Source organism: Aquarana catesbeiana, linkage group LG05, assembly GCF_042186555.1.
Source record: "Aquarana catesbeiana isolate 2022-GZ linkage group LG05, ASM4218655v1, whole genome shotgun sequence".
Classification (NCBI taxonomy): Eukaryota; Metazoa; Chordata; class Amphibia; order Anura; family Ranidae; genus Aquarana; species Aquarana catesbeiana.
The window spans coordinates 266710197-266727096 of record NC_133328.1 but is presented as its reverse complement, the minus strand read 5'-3'; the positions used below and the strand labels follow the sequence as shown (position 1 = coordinate 266727096).

The following is a 16900-nucleotide window of genomic DNA, read 5'->3' as shown; positions in this document are numbered from 1 at the left end:
AGCAAGAGACAGTTCTCACCGGGTGATCCAACCAATTCATTGGGCTGAAATCCACCCTAACTCCTGCTTTCCACTGATGCCAAAAATGCATTTGACAGGGTGGATTGGACTTGCCTTCGGATGGTCTTGAGTTCCAACATGCTTTCTTGGATAGCATTGCTTTAGAGCTCCTTGGAAGCTAGGGCTAAGGTAATTGGTATCCGAAAGGACCTGTTCCCTATCTGTAATGGGACAAGACAGGGGTACCCTCTGTCCCCTCTCATATTTGCTCTCACCCTTGAGCCACTGCTTAATAAAATATGCCTTAATCCAGACATTAAAGGGTTTAATGTGGGACCGGCGGAACATAAATTGTCCACCTACGCAGATGACTTTCTGTTTTATGTGTCTGACCCCTTGCTTTCTCTCCCTAAAATGGCGGAACTGCAGGTTTTAAACTCACTCTCAAACTTTAAGATTAATTATAATAAATCAGAAATGTTGCCTTTAATTATGCCATTGAGCACACTCGCAGTTACAAGCCTCGTTCTCCTTCACCTGGGGCCGCACGTCCCTAAAGTACCTAGGTGTTGAGGCTTCCAGCTCACTGCAACCAGCTATACACATGCAGCTATGCCCTGCTGCTGCATCGAAACTATAATTTTAGTAGTGGGACTTTTGAAGCACAGTATTTTACTAAAAAATATAACATATTATTTAATTTCCTTAAAATTAGACATATAATAACAGACTTATAATAAAATGCAATTATAAAACAATCAATTCCAACCACTGCAGTGATTTATACAACAGTCTTTCCGCTCAACGCATTTCTTGGGCATGGTCCTCTTCATCAGGAGCCAACAGACTTTTGTTGCTGCCATCTAAATAGAATGACAAGATTTGTTTTAAATAATCAGTAGAACATAGTTTCACATATCATGCCATGACTATTCCCCCAGGGGACTGTGGCATGTACCCAGGTATTTCCCTCATGGTTCAACTATATATAGCATAGGGGTCCCAAGGGAAGCCCTCTCCCCCTTCTCTTTCTCCAACCTCCAATATGATTTATCCATTTATCTGTTTACTGATTTTAATAAGCCTAAAGGCTTTAGCATTATTTATTTGTTTATATTGCATTAAGTGTAGAAAAATAACATGAAGACTGTTTAGATTGTCAAAGAGACCGCCCACTGTAGGTATGTATCTTAATCCAAACAAATTAGATTAATAAAGAATAAATGAATAAGCATTACATTTACAGTATTTGAGTTGTTTGGCAGATTTTCTAAAAAAATTTAACAATGCAAGGTGCTACTTTCCTGTATATAAGGGAAGAGGGCCGTTATATTGACTCTCTCCCCTACACATGTGGTGCCCTGCTGCTCTCCACCATTAGAGCGGAGTTGGGATTGCACAACTTTCTCTTGGAGTCAGTGTCTTGAAAATGAATCTGTTGTCCCATATTATTTTTTACTTGCAATGGTGCCTATCTCTGTACCCAGGTCTTTCTTCTCCACCCTCAACAGTCTGTTTTCAAAATATATCTGGAATGGGAAAATCCCTCGTTTAGCCCTTTGCACCCTAAACGGGTGGAAGGTATAGGCGTACCCACTCTTCGTAAATACTATGAGGCAATTGCCCTTCAACGGATATTGGATTGGTACCATAGTGTATCCACTAAACTATGGGTCCCCCTCGAAAAACTTTTAGCTGGCCGCAATCTCTCCCATGCCTCCTGGCTCCCCCGGGAAGGCCGAGGTTTGTCTGAGCTCACCACCCACAACTATCCATGCCCTGAAATGATGGGGTGTCTTAAATAGTCAAGGACAGTTTGCCTCTCACTTTTCTCCTTTTTCGCTCCAGGGGAACAGCTCTCCTTTTTCCAATCCTGGGCAGCTGACTGGCAGATGCGATGTGGCAGATTTCTGCAAGACCACGGATTACTGCCTCCGGCTACTCAGAGTACAGTATGGCCATTTTTCACTGGATGACTGGCGTTACAGGCAGATCCAGCATTTTATTTTGAGCCTGCACCAAGCCGTTCGATCTCCCACCTCACCGTCCCTGTTCGAGAAATTATGCATGTCAACCTCAATGAATCCTCATTCCATTTTTGTGCTGTATGGGATGTTGCAGTCGTTAGAGATTGGGGGGAAGCCTGCTTATATAAGGGTGTGGGAGAGGACCTGCAGCATGTATTCACTGAGACCCAACTTAACCACCTTTACCGCCTAACCCATTCTAGTTCTGTGGACACAAAAATGCAGGAGAGTGGTTATAAGATACTTACTCGTTGGTATAGTGTTCCTTCCAAGTTGGCTCAGATCTACTCAACTTTGTCAGATACCTGCTGGAGGGAGTGTGGACATCGGGGTACATTCCTACACATTTGGTGGAAATGGGCTGCAACCCTACTGGCAGGACATTAGATCCTAAGTCAAAGAAATTCTAGACATTGAACTAACCGATTCCCCATTGGAACTCCTGCTTCATGTCCCGACCATCCCTCTCAGCCATTATCGTAAGTCCATACTGCCCCACCTTCTAAACGCAGCGAGGAGGTGAATTCCAATTTTCTGGAACAAACCTCCGATTCCTAGTCGAGCGGATTGGATCCGTCTAGTAAACGATATCATGGCTGCAAAGGAATGGATGGCAACATGTAAGAATCGCTACGATAAATTCTACGGTATCTGGGCTACTTGGATACATCATGTTAATAAAACCACGGTGGGCTCTCAGGTGGCTAAACCGCCTTTGATCCTTGCACCATGCACGGTCGGGGCTTCCCAAGACCCCTGATCCCTAAAGGCCACTAATTGTTTTGAGCAGAATGAGCTTGAGCCCTCATATTTCTTTAAAACTAGTCAAACCCACTAATGTTATGTTACATTATGTAGTAGAGTGCTGCTTTGTTCCCCACACTTTCTCTTACCTGTCCCCCCCTCTTTCTTCCTGTCCTTATCTATTTGCTTCACTTTACCCCATCTCTCCTTCTGAATATATCTGGATCTATGTCCAAGTCTAAGGTATTGAGTCTCCATAGGCTCCATCGTATGTAGGAGGATGAGAGACTTCAAATTGTGTTAGTGTGCATCGGTTGTAACACAGATCTGTTACTTTTGTCTCAACACCCCTCATTGGCTAATCTCATATTTTCACTGTTACCTACTCTGACTTGTTTATTGTCTATATTGGTCTAAAGCCTGATTTTCTTTTTGTTTTAGGGTGAAAAATTTAAGTACATAAAGATTACATAAAAAAAAGGTATCAGTCAGGAGAAGGGTGCAAAAGAATTTCCAAGGCATTAGCTATACCATGGAACCATGGTACCATGTGAAGACAGTCATCATCAAGTGGAGAAAAAAATGGCATAACAGTGACATTACCAAGAACTGGACATCCCTCCAAAATTGATGAAAAGATGAGAAGGAAACTGGTCAGGGAGGCTGCCAAGAAGCCTACAGCAACATTAAAGGAGCTGCAGGGATATCTTATCTGGCAAGTACTGGATGTGTGGAACATGTGACAACCATCTCCCATATTCTTTATATGTCTGGTCTATGGGGTAGAGCGACAAGCCCGGCTAAAGTTCTGAAGTCTCCCAAAAGCATGTGGGAAAATGTGTTATGGTCTGATGAAACCAAAGGTTGAAATTTTTGGCCATAATTCCAAAAGATATGTTTGGCGCAAAAACAACACTGCACATCACCAAGAGAACACCATACCCACAGTGAAGCATGGTGGTGGCGGCATCATGCTTTGGGGCTTTTTTCTTCAGCTGGAACAGGGGCCTTAGTCAAGGTAGAGGGAATTATGAACAGTTCCATATACTAGTCAATATTGGCACAAAACCTTCAGGCTTCTGCTACAAAGCTGAACATGAAGAGGAACTTCATCTTTCAGCATGACAACGACCCAAAGCATACATCCAAATCAACAAAGGAATCGCTTCACCAGAAGAAGATTAAAGTTTTGGAATGGCCCAGACCTGAATCCCATTAAAAATCTGTGGGGTAATCTGAAGAGGGCTGTGCACAGGAGATGTCCACAGAATTTGCCTATATTGGAGTGTTTTTGCAAAGAAAAGTGGGCCAATATAAAATCAAAAGGTGCTTCAACAAAGTATTTGTTTAACCACTTAAAGCGGGGGTCCACCTATCGTTTTTTTTTTTGAGTTCATTCACAAACTTTTCTTCTCAGCATTACATACTCACATATTGTGTGTAATATGTCCGCCTGTGTCAGATTTCGTCGGAAAGAATAACTTATATTATTCACTGCAGGCGGTTTCCATCTTCATTGTGGGCATTTGAAGCCCACAAGCATTTATTTGCTGGATGCGGTGAATGCTGTGCTCCCAGCATTCACCACTCGTTCCCGCACATGCTCAGTGGCATCCTGAGAAGCCTGAGGCTAGTTCCCAGGAGACTGTGCGGAGTGCAAAGAAGAATAGAAAAATAAAAGGTAATTACTGCGATTTAAATTTTTTTAAACGGCATGTCAGCAAGGAAGAGAATACATACAGATATTGTTCAAAATTTGGGTGGAACCCCGCTTTAAGGACCGGAAAGATTTGCCCCCTTAATGACCAGGCCATTTTTTGCGATATGGCACTGTGTCGCTTTAACTGACAATTGCGCTGTCATGCGACGTTTTACCAGAACAAAAGTAATGTCCTTTTTCCCACAAATAGAGCTTTCTATTGGTGATATTTGATCACCTCTGTGGTTTTTAGTTTTTTGCACAATAAACAAAAAAAGCGACAATTTTGAAAAAAAAAAAAAAAAAGTACTTTTTGCTATAATAAATATCCAAAATCAATAAAAAAAAAACAATTTCTTAATCAGTTTAAGCCAATATGTATTCTTCTACATATTTTTGGTAAAAAAAAAACAAATTTGCAATAAGCGTATATTAATTGGTTTGCGCAAAAGTTATAGCGTCTACAAAATAGGGGATATATTTATGGCATCTTTATTATTTTGTGATCTGCGATTTTTAGTGGGACTGCGACATTGCGGCAGACAGGTGTTCCCAATCACTAAGAACAGTAGATCTGTCTCTCCTCCCCTGTCAGAGTGGGGATCTGTCGGTTTACATTGACAGATCCCCATTCTGGCTCTCTGTGGAGCGATCGTGGATGGCCGGCGGACATCGTGGCTGCTGGCCACACACAGGGTCCGGAGCGTGCGCCCCTTTTTGCTCTTAAACCGGCCGGCGTACACCAACGGCGATTTGCCCAGGAGAGCCAACCTGCCACAGTTTAATGACAGCGGCAGGTCCTTAAGTGGTTAAGGGTGGTTAAGGGTGTGCACACATATGCAACCATATTATTTTATTTTTTTTATTTTTACTTCCCTCCACCTAAAAGATTTCTGTTTGTTGTTCAGTTGAGTTGTACAGTTCATAGGTCACATTAAAAGGTGGAAAAAGTGGCCATGTGAGAGCCTGAATTTCTTCTTTTCTACTCTCTTAGGCACCTCTAGGCCTTTTGCTCTTCCTTTCTCTCTCTTTTTTGATCATACTTTTCTTTCTCCTCTTTGTTTAACCGCTAGCCGAACAGCCGCCGCAGTTATACTGTGGCAGGTTGGCACGGCTGCACAAATCGCCGTACCTGTATGTTGTTTCTTTATGACGTCACAGCCGGTACATGCGCCCGCCACGTGACAGAGCCGATGACCGTCTGGCACCCGCGATCGCTCGTGACAGAGCGAGAACAGGGATCTGTGTGTGTGAACACACAAATCCCGGTTCTCTCAGGGGAGAGGAGACAGATCGTGTGTTCATACTAAGTATCAACACCGATCTCTCTCCTCCCCTAGTCAGTCCCAGCCCCCCTACAGTTAGAACACACCTAGGGAACACAGTTAACCCCTTGATCGCCCCCTAGTGTTAATCCCTTCCCTGCCAGTGACATTTATACAGTAATCAATGGCTATTTTCCAATCAATATACGCTTATTGTGATTTTCTTTTTACCAAAAATATGTAGAAGAATACATATCAGCCTAAACTGAGGGAAATTTTATTTTTTTATTTTTTTTAAATGTTGGGAAATTATAGCAAAAACTACAAAATATGTTTTCAAAATTGTCACTTATATTTTATTTATAGTGCAAAAAATAAAAACCGCAGAGGTGATCAAATACCACCAAAAGAAAGCTCTATTTGTGAAGAAAAAGGGACATAAATTTTGTTTCGATACAACGTCGCACGACCGTGCAATTGTCAGTTAAAGCAACGCAGTTCCGTATCGCAAAAAATGGCCTAGTCAGGAAGGGGGCAAATCCTTCTGGGGCTGAAGTGGTTAATCATACATAAGCATGTAGGCAATTTCGGCTTCTAAGACCACCCAGATAGGTTCAGGTAATGCAGGAAGACCTCCGTTGACCCCCAGGCCTGGAGATATCAATAAAGTGACACAGGAGACAGGTTTGCTTAGCCACTTAATGACATCTAATTTGTATTGGTCAAAAGGGACAGTATTTATGCAGTTTGAGGGATGGGAGGAGTTTTACTAACCTTATACATGTCATTGAAATGAAAATAGGTTCAGTTAATATTTAACTATTAGCTGGTGTTATAAGACAAAATCTTGCATCATTTCTACTATATATGTATTTCTTAACAGGTGAAGGACACACTAATCTTATCAAGAACAAACATGAGCTAGGCCAAACTCCATATTCTAGCTAAAATGTATAGGCAACCTTGAGAAGGTTTTCTATAGATAACAGCTTAAAGATAATATGGGTTTCAGTTAAAACTCAAATATGAGTTTTCTCAATTTTCCTGTAAAACATGAGATGGTGTCTTAGAACTAAAATGGAGTCCCTTATGATATGTGCTATGTTCTTTACAATCCCCTCTTTGAGACATTATTTATATGGCTCACTATCTTTCACAGTTATGTAAATTTTCTTCTATCATAATACATACTCAGATAAATTCTATTCGCAGCAGCAGGATCAGGGGTTCGGGATGCCTTAACAATTATACACATTATAAGCTTATAACAGGCATATAGGAACAAAACAAAAAGAGCAATCATAATTATAGTTATGGCAGCACTCTTTATCCATGTCAAAATTCCTATCCCAGAACTTAGGTTTGCAAAAGGATCCCATGTCTTAGCAATGTTTCTAGCTTCATCTTGTAATTTGTTTACTTCTTTCCGGTGTTGTGCAATTATATCATAATAATCTGGTACCTCCATACTTGTGTTATGAAACCAGGTACAACACTCATAATCTTCTGTGTTTTCACATAACCCAGTTAAGGCAGCACTCATGCTTTCTATGGCTAACTCGTGTAGTTCTAATTGTTTTCTAATTGCCCTAGTTTCTATATTTAATTTAGTAATATCATCAGAATTCTTTTCCATTATTTCATCAATGATTCCAGTGTAATTATTCAACCTTTTCATTAAGTCTATTCCCCACCCAGTCCATGAGGGAAACCAAGCCCATGCCTTATCCTTTGTAAGAAATAACTCCCTTTTATTGCGGTGTTTGAGGGGGTACCTAGGATGCATGCTAGCTTCAAGGAGGTGTCCTCCCTTACTATCTCCTACTACGCCCATGATGGGGACTAGGGATGCAAGATAACACCATCCTTGGGGTTCGGTGGGGATCCAAGGGTGACAGATTTTTCCACAACAGATATAAATACTGTTTCCTAGAGCTAAGGATCGTTTGTTGAATATTGTCATCATTTCATCAGAAAAACTGGAAAAAGTTAAACTCGACAATAATTGTCCTACTGTGGAAGTGGAACTGGAGTTAAGAAAGTTTATTAGAGTGGTGTTTAGGGCAGGTTCTGAAGTATGAAAGAAAGGGCTTTCAATTGAAGTCATTGAAAAGTTAATATTAGCTTGTTGGCAAACTTCAGCTCCATTTGTGGAGTTTCCCAGCCTAAAACACCAGTCTGGGGAATGACTTCTACCAGTAATTTGGAAAGTAAGGGTATTATTTGAAAGTGTTCTTATGACTTCTGTAAGGACGACAGGAGGTGTGCCATTAAGGAGTGGGGTGAAGTTTAGAGGTACTGCCATTAAGGGGATTCTAGCAGTGCTAGGATGGAGTTTACTACATATCCAACATTTTTCAAATCCAGATTTCTGGGCGTAGCTATATTTAAACTTCAATAATAACATTTTATCTGTAAAACTTTCTGAGTTTTCATTTCTCTTGTGTCTGTCATGTGTATTATTCTGTTGTAGAGTGTTAGAGGCCCCACAAATACCCTTTATGAGTCCCAAATCTTCAGAATAATAAATACAGTTAGTTATCAGCCAAGTTGGCAGGAACACAATCAGGGCAGCCCAGCATAGGAGGCACAAGGCTTTCCCAGAAGTCCGTGGTGAAATAAGCGACGTCATCTTGTTCAGAGTCTTGACCACCTGCTTCACTCTGTTTTCGAGGATTTATATCACCTGCTTCACCTCTCTGTGCTTTATCTTTGCCTTGCTTCTTAGGGTCCTGGTTGACCTTCTTTACGCGACTTGCATGAATCCAGGCCTGTTGTCCTTCTACCAAAATAGCTGTGCGGGTGACTGCGATCACTGTGGTTGGGGGTCCGAAGGGAAACTCTTGTTTCTTGGTGCGGTTCAATCTCTGGACCACCACGGTGTCACCCACCTGGAAAGGGTGTGTAGGTTCCTGTGAAGAAGAAGGAGAGGTGCGAGCAACATTCCTTTCAACTTTATCCAAAGTTTCAATAAGTTTTTTTTACATATTCTTCCTGAATAAGATCTAGGTCCCCTCTTTCTAACATAAGTGGCTGTCTGGCCCATGGGGTGGGGAATGGCCTACCCATTAAGACTTCAAAAGGAGAGTATCCTGTCTTTTTAGAGGGTGTCATTCTTACCTCGGCTAGTACAGCTGGTAGGACCTTCTTCCAATTTGCATACGTACCTCCAGTGGCCTTCCTGATCTTATCTTTAATGGTTCTGTTCATCCTTTCCACTATACCTGAACTCTGGGGGTGGTAAGGAATATGAAACTTCCATTCTATTTTCAGTGTTTTTACCAGGTCTTGACAAACTTTGGCCACAAATGCAGGACCATTGTCAGAGTTGATCTGCAGTGGGCAACCCCACCTTGGGATAATTTCTTGTATCAGAATCCTCACTACTGTTTGTGCATCTTCCTTTGTAGTTACAAACAATTCTATCCATCTTGAGAACATGTCCACTATTATTAGCAAATATTCCTGTCTTTTACCTAGTTTGGGCATGTGTGTAAAATCTATCTGCAGATGAGTGAATGGTGTAGATGGATATATCAGATGTTCGTGTTTTGCTTTGTGAGGGTTGCTAGGGTTATTCCGAATGCATGTGATGCATCTGGAAACATATGCCTTAACGAGAGAGGGAAGACCTGGAATGTAAAAATCCTTATCCAAAAGTTCACATGTGACTTTCCACCCTCTGTGACCTATCCCATGGTATTGTGAAATAAAAATGGGTGCACTGGCTACAGGGATACATGGTCTCCCCTCTTGGCAGACAAGGTCAGTTTCTGGGTTTGTCTGCACACCTATTGAGTTCCATTGCTGGATGTCTTGGTCTGTGGCATATGCTTGGAGATCACGCAATGTTTGATCCAAAAGAGGAATTTCTGGTGAGAGTAATGGCATTTGTATGTTTGCAGGCTGTGTGGATGCTGCTTCTTTTGCTGCTTTGTCAGCTAAGGCGTTGCCTTTGGCTATGTCATCCTGTTGCCCTGTATGTGCCCTACAGTGTAGTATAGCTATGGACCTTGGTAATTGTATAGCTTCTAACAGACTTGTGACAAGCGTGGAATGTGAGATGGATTTACCGTCTGCTGCTATGTAGCCCCGCCTTTTCCATATGACTCCAAAATCATGCGCGACACCGTACGCGTACTTGGAGTCTGTGTAAATGTTTACATCCTGCCCTTCAAAAAGCTGACAAGCTCGAGTAAGGGCTATAAGTTCTGCAGCTTGTGCTGATTGGAATGGGACAGGGTTTGCTTCCAGTATTTTATCAGGCAGCTGAACAACAGCATACCCTGCATGGTATGTGTTATCATTTGGTCTTGAACAAGACCCATCCACAAAGACATTCTGTGCTCCAGGGAGAGCAGTTGAAGACATGTCTGGTCTCGGGGATGTGTCTTGGTGGATGAGGTCCATGCATTCATGTTGAGGCACTACCTCATCTTCTTCACCTTTCAAGCCTAGCAAGGCATTCAGGATTGGAGCTGGGCCAGAAGTGGGAGAGGCATATTTGATCTCAAGTTTTGGGTTAGAAAGTAAAATTACTTCATAACCGCTCAGCCTCTGGGCTGACATGTGCTGGGTATGGATGTTTTTTAGTAGAATGGATACATTGTGAGTGGTGTGTAGTGTGGTGGCATGCCCTAGAGTGAATGATGTAGCCATTTCCACCACCATCGCACAGGATGCCAGAGCTCTGAGACACGCCGGCATGCCCTGTACTGGCATCGGCACAACTTTTGAAAAAAACGCAATTGGGCGGAGTTTCCCCCCATGCTCCTGAGCCAGGACCCCCGCCATTGTTTTACAGTTGTCCCTTGCAAACAAGTAAAACATTTTACCATATTCAGGTAGTCCAAGTCCAGGAGATGTGACCATTGCAGTTTTAAGATACACAAAAGCATTGTACATTTCATCATTCCATTTCACACAATCTGGCATGTCAGTACCTGTGGCTTGCCTCAGGAGATTATCATAGTAGGAACAATCAGGTATCCATTGGCGGCAGTAACCAATCATTCCAAGAAAGGATAGCATGTCCTTCTTAGTAAGTGGGCGGGGCAGACCCACGAGAGCCGCAGCTCTCTTGTGACTGATCTTCCTTTCTCCTTTGGAGAGTACAAAACCAAGGTATTCAACAGTTTCCTGACACCATTGTAGCTTTTTCTTAGAAACCTTGTGACCATTGTCTGCTAACCAATGTAACAGATCTAAACCATCATTTTTACATGCTTTCTGGCTTGGACTACACAACAACAAATCATCAACATATTGAAGTAGGACGGAACCATGGCGGGGTGTCCAAGACCGCAGGGTTGCCTGGAGGGCCACTGTGTACACTACAGGGGAGTCTACATAGCCCTGAGGTAATCTACACCACGTCATCTGGCGGTTTCTGAAATTGAATGCAAAGATAGGCTGTGTCTCTTCGTCAACAGAAACTGAAAAAAATGCATTACAAAGGTCAATGACCGAAAAATACTCTGCATCGCATGGTATGGAGGTTAAGAGTGATGGCACGTCAGGCACTATGGGAGCGATGGGTATCACTAGGTTGTTTATAGCTCTGAGGTCTTGTACAAACCTGTAAGAGCCGTCTGGCTTCATTACTGGGTTAATGGGGGTGTTGTAGGGTGACAGTGTCTCTTTAAGAATTCCTAGCTGCAGGAACCTTTCCACCATTGGGGCCACTCCTTCCTCTTTTTCTTTTGAAATTGGGTATTGTTTGTGGTAAACCGGCTGTGCCCATGATTTTAAAGCTGCCTTGTATGGGGTACAAGAAATAAGACCTACATCCAAGGAGCTTTTTGACCATACCGGATCATCTGGTGGAGGGAGATCACTATCCTCAGTGTAATATATTGGTATTACCTTGGAGTGTACGAAGACCCCTCCTTCAGTAGTCATTTTCAGTGTTATACCCAATCTTCCCATCAAATCTCTACCCAAGAGATTCACAGGACAATTTGGTATAATCCTGAAACAATGATGCAAGACTGTTGCACCTCCCCTTTCAACATCACTTACTGGTAAAGGTGGTGTTTTGTATGTTTTGGTAAGTATCCCATTAATTCCCATAGAAGGTTCAGCAATTTTAGTCTCACCTCTGTAGTAGTCCTCACTGAGGGTGCTCCGAGTTGCCCCTGAATCGGTTAAAAACGGAACAGGCCTATTTTTGACATATAGGGTCACAATTGGTTGTTCATTGTAAGAGTGTGAGATCAAAGGAAATGCTGGGATACTACCTTCCGGGCAGCTTCATTTTAGTTGCTGTTGATTCCACTGTATAGGGAATCGGGGACCCTGTTGCTTTGGGGCAACTTGATTCGGTTGGCTAGATTGGGGTCCCTGTGTACGCATTTGATCTTGATCTTGAGTATTTGGGTTATTCCATTCATAAGGACATTGATTTCTCCAGTGACCCTCTTGTCCACAGTTAAAACAACATGTGCGGGACTGCTGGGGTGGTCTGGAAAAACCATGCCCTCTCCCTTTTGTTCTTCCTCTTCCTCTGCCTCTGTTTCCACTGCCCCATTGTCCACCATTATCTTGGGGAGGCTGAGTTCGCACTCCACCCTGATAAAGGCTACTCACTGCTTTCTCTTTTATTACATCAAAACACCCTGCTGCTTCTTTCTGTATTAAAGTTTCCTGAAATTGGTCAATCGTCTGTGTGGTCCATTCAGATATCATCTGTTTCACCACCAAGGCGAACTGGGGTTTTAGATTATTCATAAAAGTTTGAATAAACAAAGCTCCCACATCAGTAGTTGTAGCTAATCCAGCTTCTGTTGTCCAATTTTCATGAAACCTTTTCCAGAATTCAACCACAGTTTCTCCTGACTTTTGTTTGCATGCTATGGCAGTAGGGAGGGAACTTTTATTTTTAAATACTCTCATCATTTCAGTCTCTAATTCTGTCCACATGGTGTTCCTACCTGGTACTGTGTTTAACCCATATGCTCCCGCGTTTCCAGTGTCAATAGTGTTTATACTTGGAACATTTGTCCAGTTCCAGGAACTGGTGTGTCCTATGATACCATCAATGATAAGACGCATGTCTTCCTGTGTGTAATTTCTACCCTTACAGGCCTTTTTTAAGTAAATTAAAGTGCCACCTGCAGAGGCGGTGGGTTTGGGGCAATGTTTTACTATCCTGTCAATGTCCTCAATGTCTATTACCTTTTTTAATAATTCATTTCCAATGGTCATGAAAGGTGTTTGAAGGTTAGTGTTACTATATACAGTTCCACTCTTTGTTTTAGGGGGACTAAGTATTCTATCCCCTTTAACGTCTTCTTCCTCCTGCTCTTGGCCAGGTGGTGAAACTACCCCTCCTATAGCTCCCTGATCATCTTCTGGTTCCCCTACCTCGACTCGGGCCCTCTGTGGGTGCTGTCTATCTTGTTGTGGAGCGGGAGGCATCTGCTGTTGTGGTTGTGGAGCGGGGGGGACCTGCCGTTGTCTGGTTGCATAATGTCCAGCCAGAAGATCAATATCTTCCTTTCTTAAACTTGGATAGACATGTACATATGCGGGTGGAGGATGACTGACTATTGGCAGGGGTGAGGCTATTGGGTCAGGGACAAATCTCTTTTTATCGGCTTCTTCTCTATGTTTCTGGTCATAATCTTCCTTACTTAAACATTTGGTGGGCTTTTTCTGTTTCTTATTATCCCTCTGAAACCAATATGGGGCGTATTTTAACCAGTTCTCTCCTCCCTTTTCCATATAATCCATATCCCATTGAGGATCCCCGGGGTACCAAGGGAAAGCTCTCTTATCTCCTAAACACAATCCTTTTATCATATCTATGTGAAATTCATCATTAGCGCCATCCCGGGGAAAAGGATCTACACTGTGTATGGCTTCAGTCCATCCCGCTAAATTTGAAACCCATGGGACTATGAATTCATAATTAGTACCACAAATTCTGGCTACAAAATCCTTACACGTTTCTCCTGGATTGGGAAGAGGGGGAGGATCTTCTTTACCTTGTTTCTGACCCATATTGACAGTGGGAGCCGACTGTTCTTACCACCCAGTCTTCTGACCCACACACACACAACAGATTATCTTATAACTTCTAATGCGATAGATAAGAAAAAGCAAAGGATTTTGGGGTCACCGGAGTCTATTTCCTCATTAACCACTTCATATCCCTTCCCAAAAGGAATGTCTCTATATATGTGTATGCAGTACTGCTTATCTTTGTGGGTTTCCCAAAAACCCTCTAATATTAACCTCTGGCGTGGTTCTTATCCCCTACTAATTTACGGGTCTAAAAAGCTTTAATCAGAGCTGAGGCAAGAAATATTTCGTCAATAAAGACAAAATGAAGACTTACCTTCAGATATGATTTTATTTGGCTTTTTATCCCGGCGAGCCCCCAGATTGTAGGCAATTTCGGCTTCTAAGACCACCCAGATAGGTTCAGGTAATGCAGGAAGACCTCCGTTGACCCCCAGGCCTGGAGATATCAATAAAGTGACACAGGAGACAGGTTTGCTTAGCCACTTAATGACATCTAATTTGTATTGGTCAAAAGGGACAGTATTTATGCAGTTTGAGGGATGGGAGGAGTTTTACTAACCTTATACATGTCATTGAAATGAAAATAGGTTCAGTTAATATTTAACTATTAGCTGGTGTTATAAGACAAAATCTTGCATCATTTCTACTATATATGTATTTCTTAACAGGTGAAGGACACACTAATCTTATCAAGAACAAACATGAGCTAGGCCAAACTCCATATTCTAGCTAAAATGTATAGGCAACCTTGAGAAGGTTTTCTATAGATAACAGCTTAAAGATAATATGGGTTTCAGTTAAAACTCAAATATGAGTTTTCTCAATTTTCCTGTAAAACATGAGATGGTGTCTTAGAACTAAAATGGAGTCCCTTATGATATGTGCTATGTTCTTTACAAAGCATACACCTAATATGTTTGATTTTATCACATAATGCAAATATCAGTGAAATGGATGCCTTCTTTCCCTACTATGTTACTACGTGATGTTATCATCTGTTTACTTGAACTCCATTATCATTGTTCACTCAAACTGTTCCATTTGGGTAGGGATGAGCTTCGTGTTCGAGTCGAACCCATGTTCGACTCGAACATTGTCTGTTCGATCGTTCGCTGAATTGTGAACGATATGGGCCATTCGCGCCAAATTCGAGTGGCACGTCACGGCCCATAATTCACTGCGGCATCGCAGTTCATTGCTGGCTGATGATTGGCCAAGCATGCACTATGACCCGCATGCTTGGCCAATCACAGCGCCATCTGCACAGAGAGCTGTAATTGGCCAAAGCCAGGGTGGCTTTGGCCAATTACGACCTCTGCACAGTGTTCAGCTAAAGCCACAAGTTAGTGTAGTGCGACCTCTGCACAGTGTTCATTTAAAGCTCCAAGTTAGTGCAGTGTGACCTCTGCACAGTGTTCAGCTAAAGCTCCAAGTTAGTGTAGTGCGACCTCTGCACAGTGTTCAACTAAAGCTACAAGTTAGTGTAGTGTGACCTCTGCACAGTGTTCATCTAAAGATCCAAGTTAGTGTAGTGCAACCTCTGCACGGTGTTCAGCTAAAGCTACAAGTTAGTGTAGTGCGACCTCTGCACAGTGTTCAGCTAAAGCTACCTGTAGAAGGTTGGTGGTGTTTTCCTGATCCTATCACTACTGCAGGCAGCTACATTATTTACACGTTAGTGTAGTGCGACCTCTGCACAGTGTTCAGCTAAAGCTACCTGTGGAAGGTTGGTGCTGTTTTCCTGATCCTATCACTACCGCAGGCAGCTACATTATTTACACGTTAGTGTAGTGCAACCTCTGCACAGTGTTCAGCTAAAGCTACCTGTAGAAGGTTGGTGGTGTTTTCCTGATCCTATCACTACCGCAGGCAGCTACATTATTTACACGTTAGTGTAGTGCGACCTCTGCACAGTGTTCAGCTAAAGCTACCTGTAGAAGGTTGGTGCTGTTTTCCTGATCCTATCACTACCGCAGGCAGCTACATTATTTACACGTTAGTGTAGTGCAACCACTGCACAGTGTTCAGCTAAAGCTACCTGTAGAAGGTTGGTGGTGTTTTCCTGATCCTATCACTACCGCAGGCAGCTACATTATTTAAACGTTAGTGTAGTGCATCCTCTGCACAGTGTTCAGCTAAAGCTACAAGTTAGTGTAGTGCGACCTCTGCACAGTGTTCAGCTAAAGCTACAAGTTAGTGTAGTGCAACCTCTGCTAAGTGTTCAGCTAAAGCTACCTGTAGAAGATTGGTGGTGTTCTCATACTAATAATACTACAGGCAGGCAGTTGATTTTGCTAGCTGCAGTATCAGTATATATATATATATATATATATATATATATATATATATATATATCCCAGCTTAGTGCAGCTACATCTCACTGCAGGCCATTAGTATGTCTGGAAGGCCAACAAGGAGAGGCAGACAGTCACAAGCCAATAAAAGAGGGCAAGCAGGCTCTGTGTCTAGAGGCAACAGTGCTGGTCGTGGACACAGTGCATCCTCATCAGCACATGGCCTTTTTTTCGGCAGCTGGCCGTGTTGAGCCGCAACATGCAGAGGACTTGGTCGAGTGGATGACCAAGCCGTCATCATCCTCCTCATCCTCTCTCACCCATGCTCAGGGTACTTTGTCTGGCAAAGCAGCTGCCAAAGCGGCCTCTTCCCTCGGCTCAATGGCATCAGTGACTCCTTCCCTAGCCTCACCATGTCCTCCTAGGAGTCCCTCGAACTGTTTGACCACAGTGTTGGGTACATGCTCCAGGAGGATGCCCAGCGTTTAGAAGGCTCTGATGATAATACTGAGCTAGATGAAGGCAATAAAATGAGCATGGACAGAGGGGGTGCCCAAGAAGGACAGTAATGTGGCAGTCATGTTCCCTCTGCTGCAGCATACTGCCAGGTTTGCTCCAGTGATGAGGAGGGAGGGGATGATGAGGTCACTGACTCAACGTGGGTGCCTGATAGGAGAGAGGAGGAGGAGGCACATCACCCACGAGGCAGGATGCCCTCCAGGGGCCAGCCTAAGGGCAGCACACTGACTGCATCACACCTCAGAGCTCCGCATGTGCAGGGCGCTGCTGTCTCTGCACGTTATTCCAAAAGTTCTTTGGTGTGGGCCTTTTTTGAGATGAGTA

At 43.0% G+C, this 16900-nt stretch overlaps 1 long non-coding RNA gene across 1 annotated transcript in view; it reads right to left on the bottom strand.

Moving 5' to 3' along the window:
• Nucleotides 1-289: 289 nt before the first annotated feature.
• Nucleotides 290-16900, bottom strand: part of LOC141144764 (uncharacterized) — a 131271-nt gene continuing 114660 nt past the window's right edge. The window contains exon 3 of the long non-coding RNA XR_012244461.1: nt 290-863. This is a non-coding gene — a long non-coding RNA (uncharacterized lncRNA). The remainder of the gene's footprint in view (nt 864-16900) is intronic.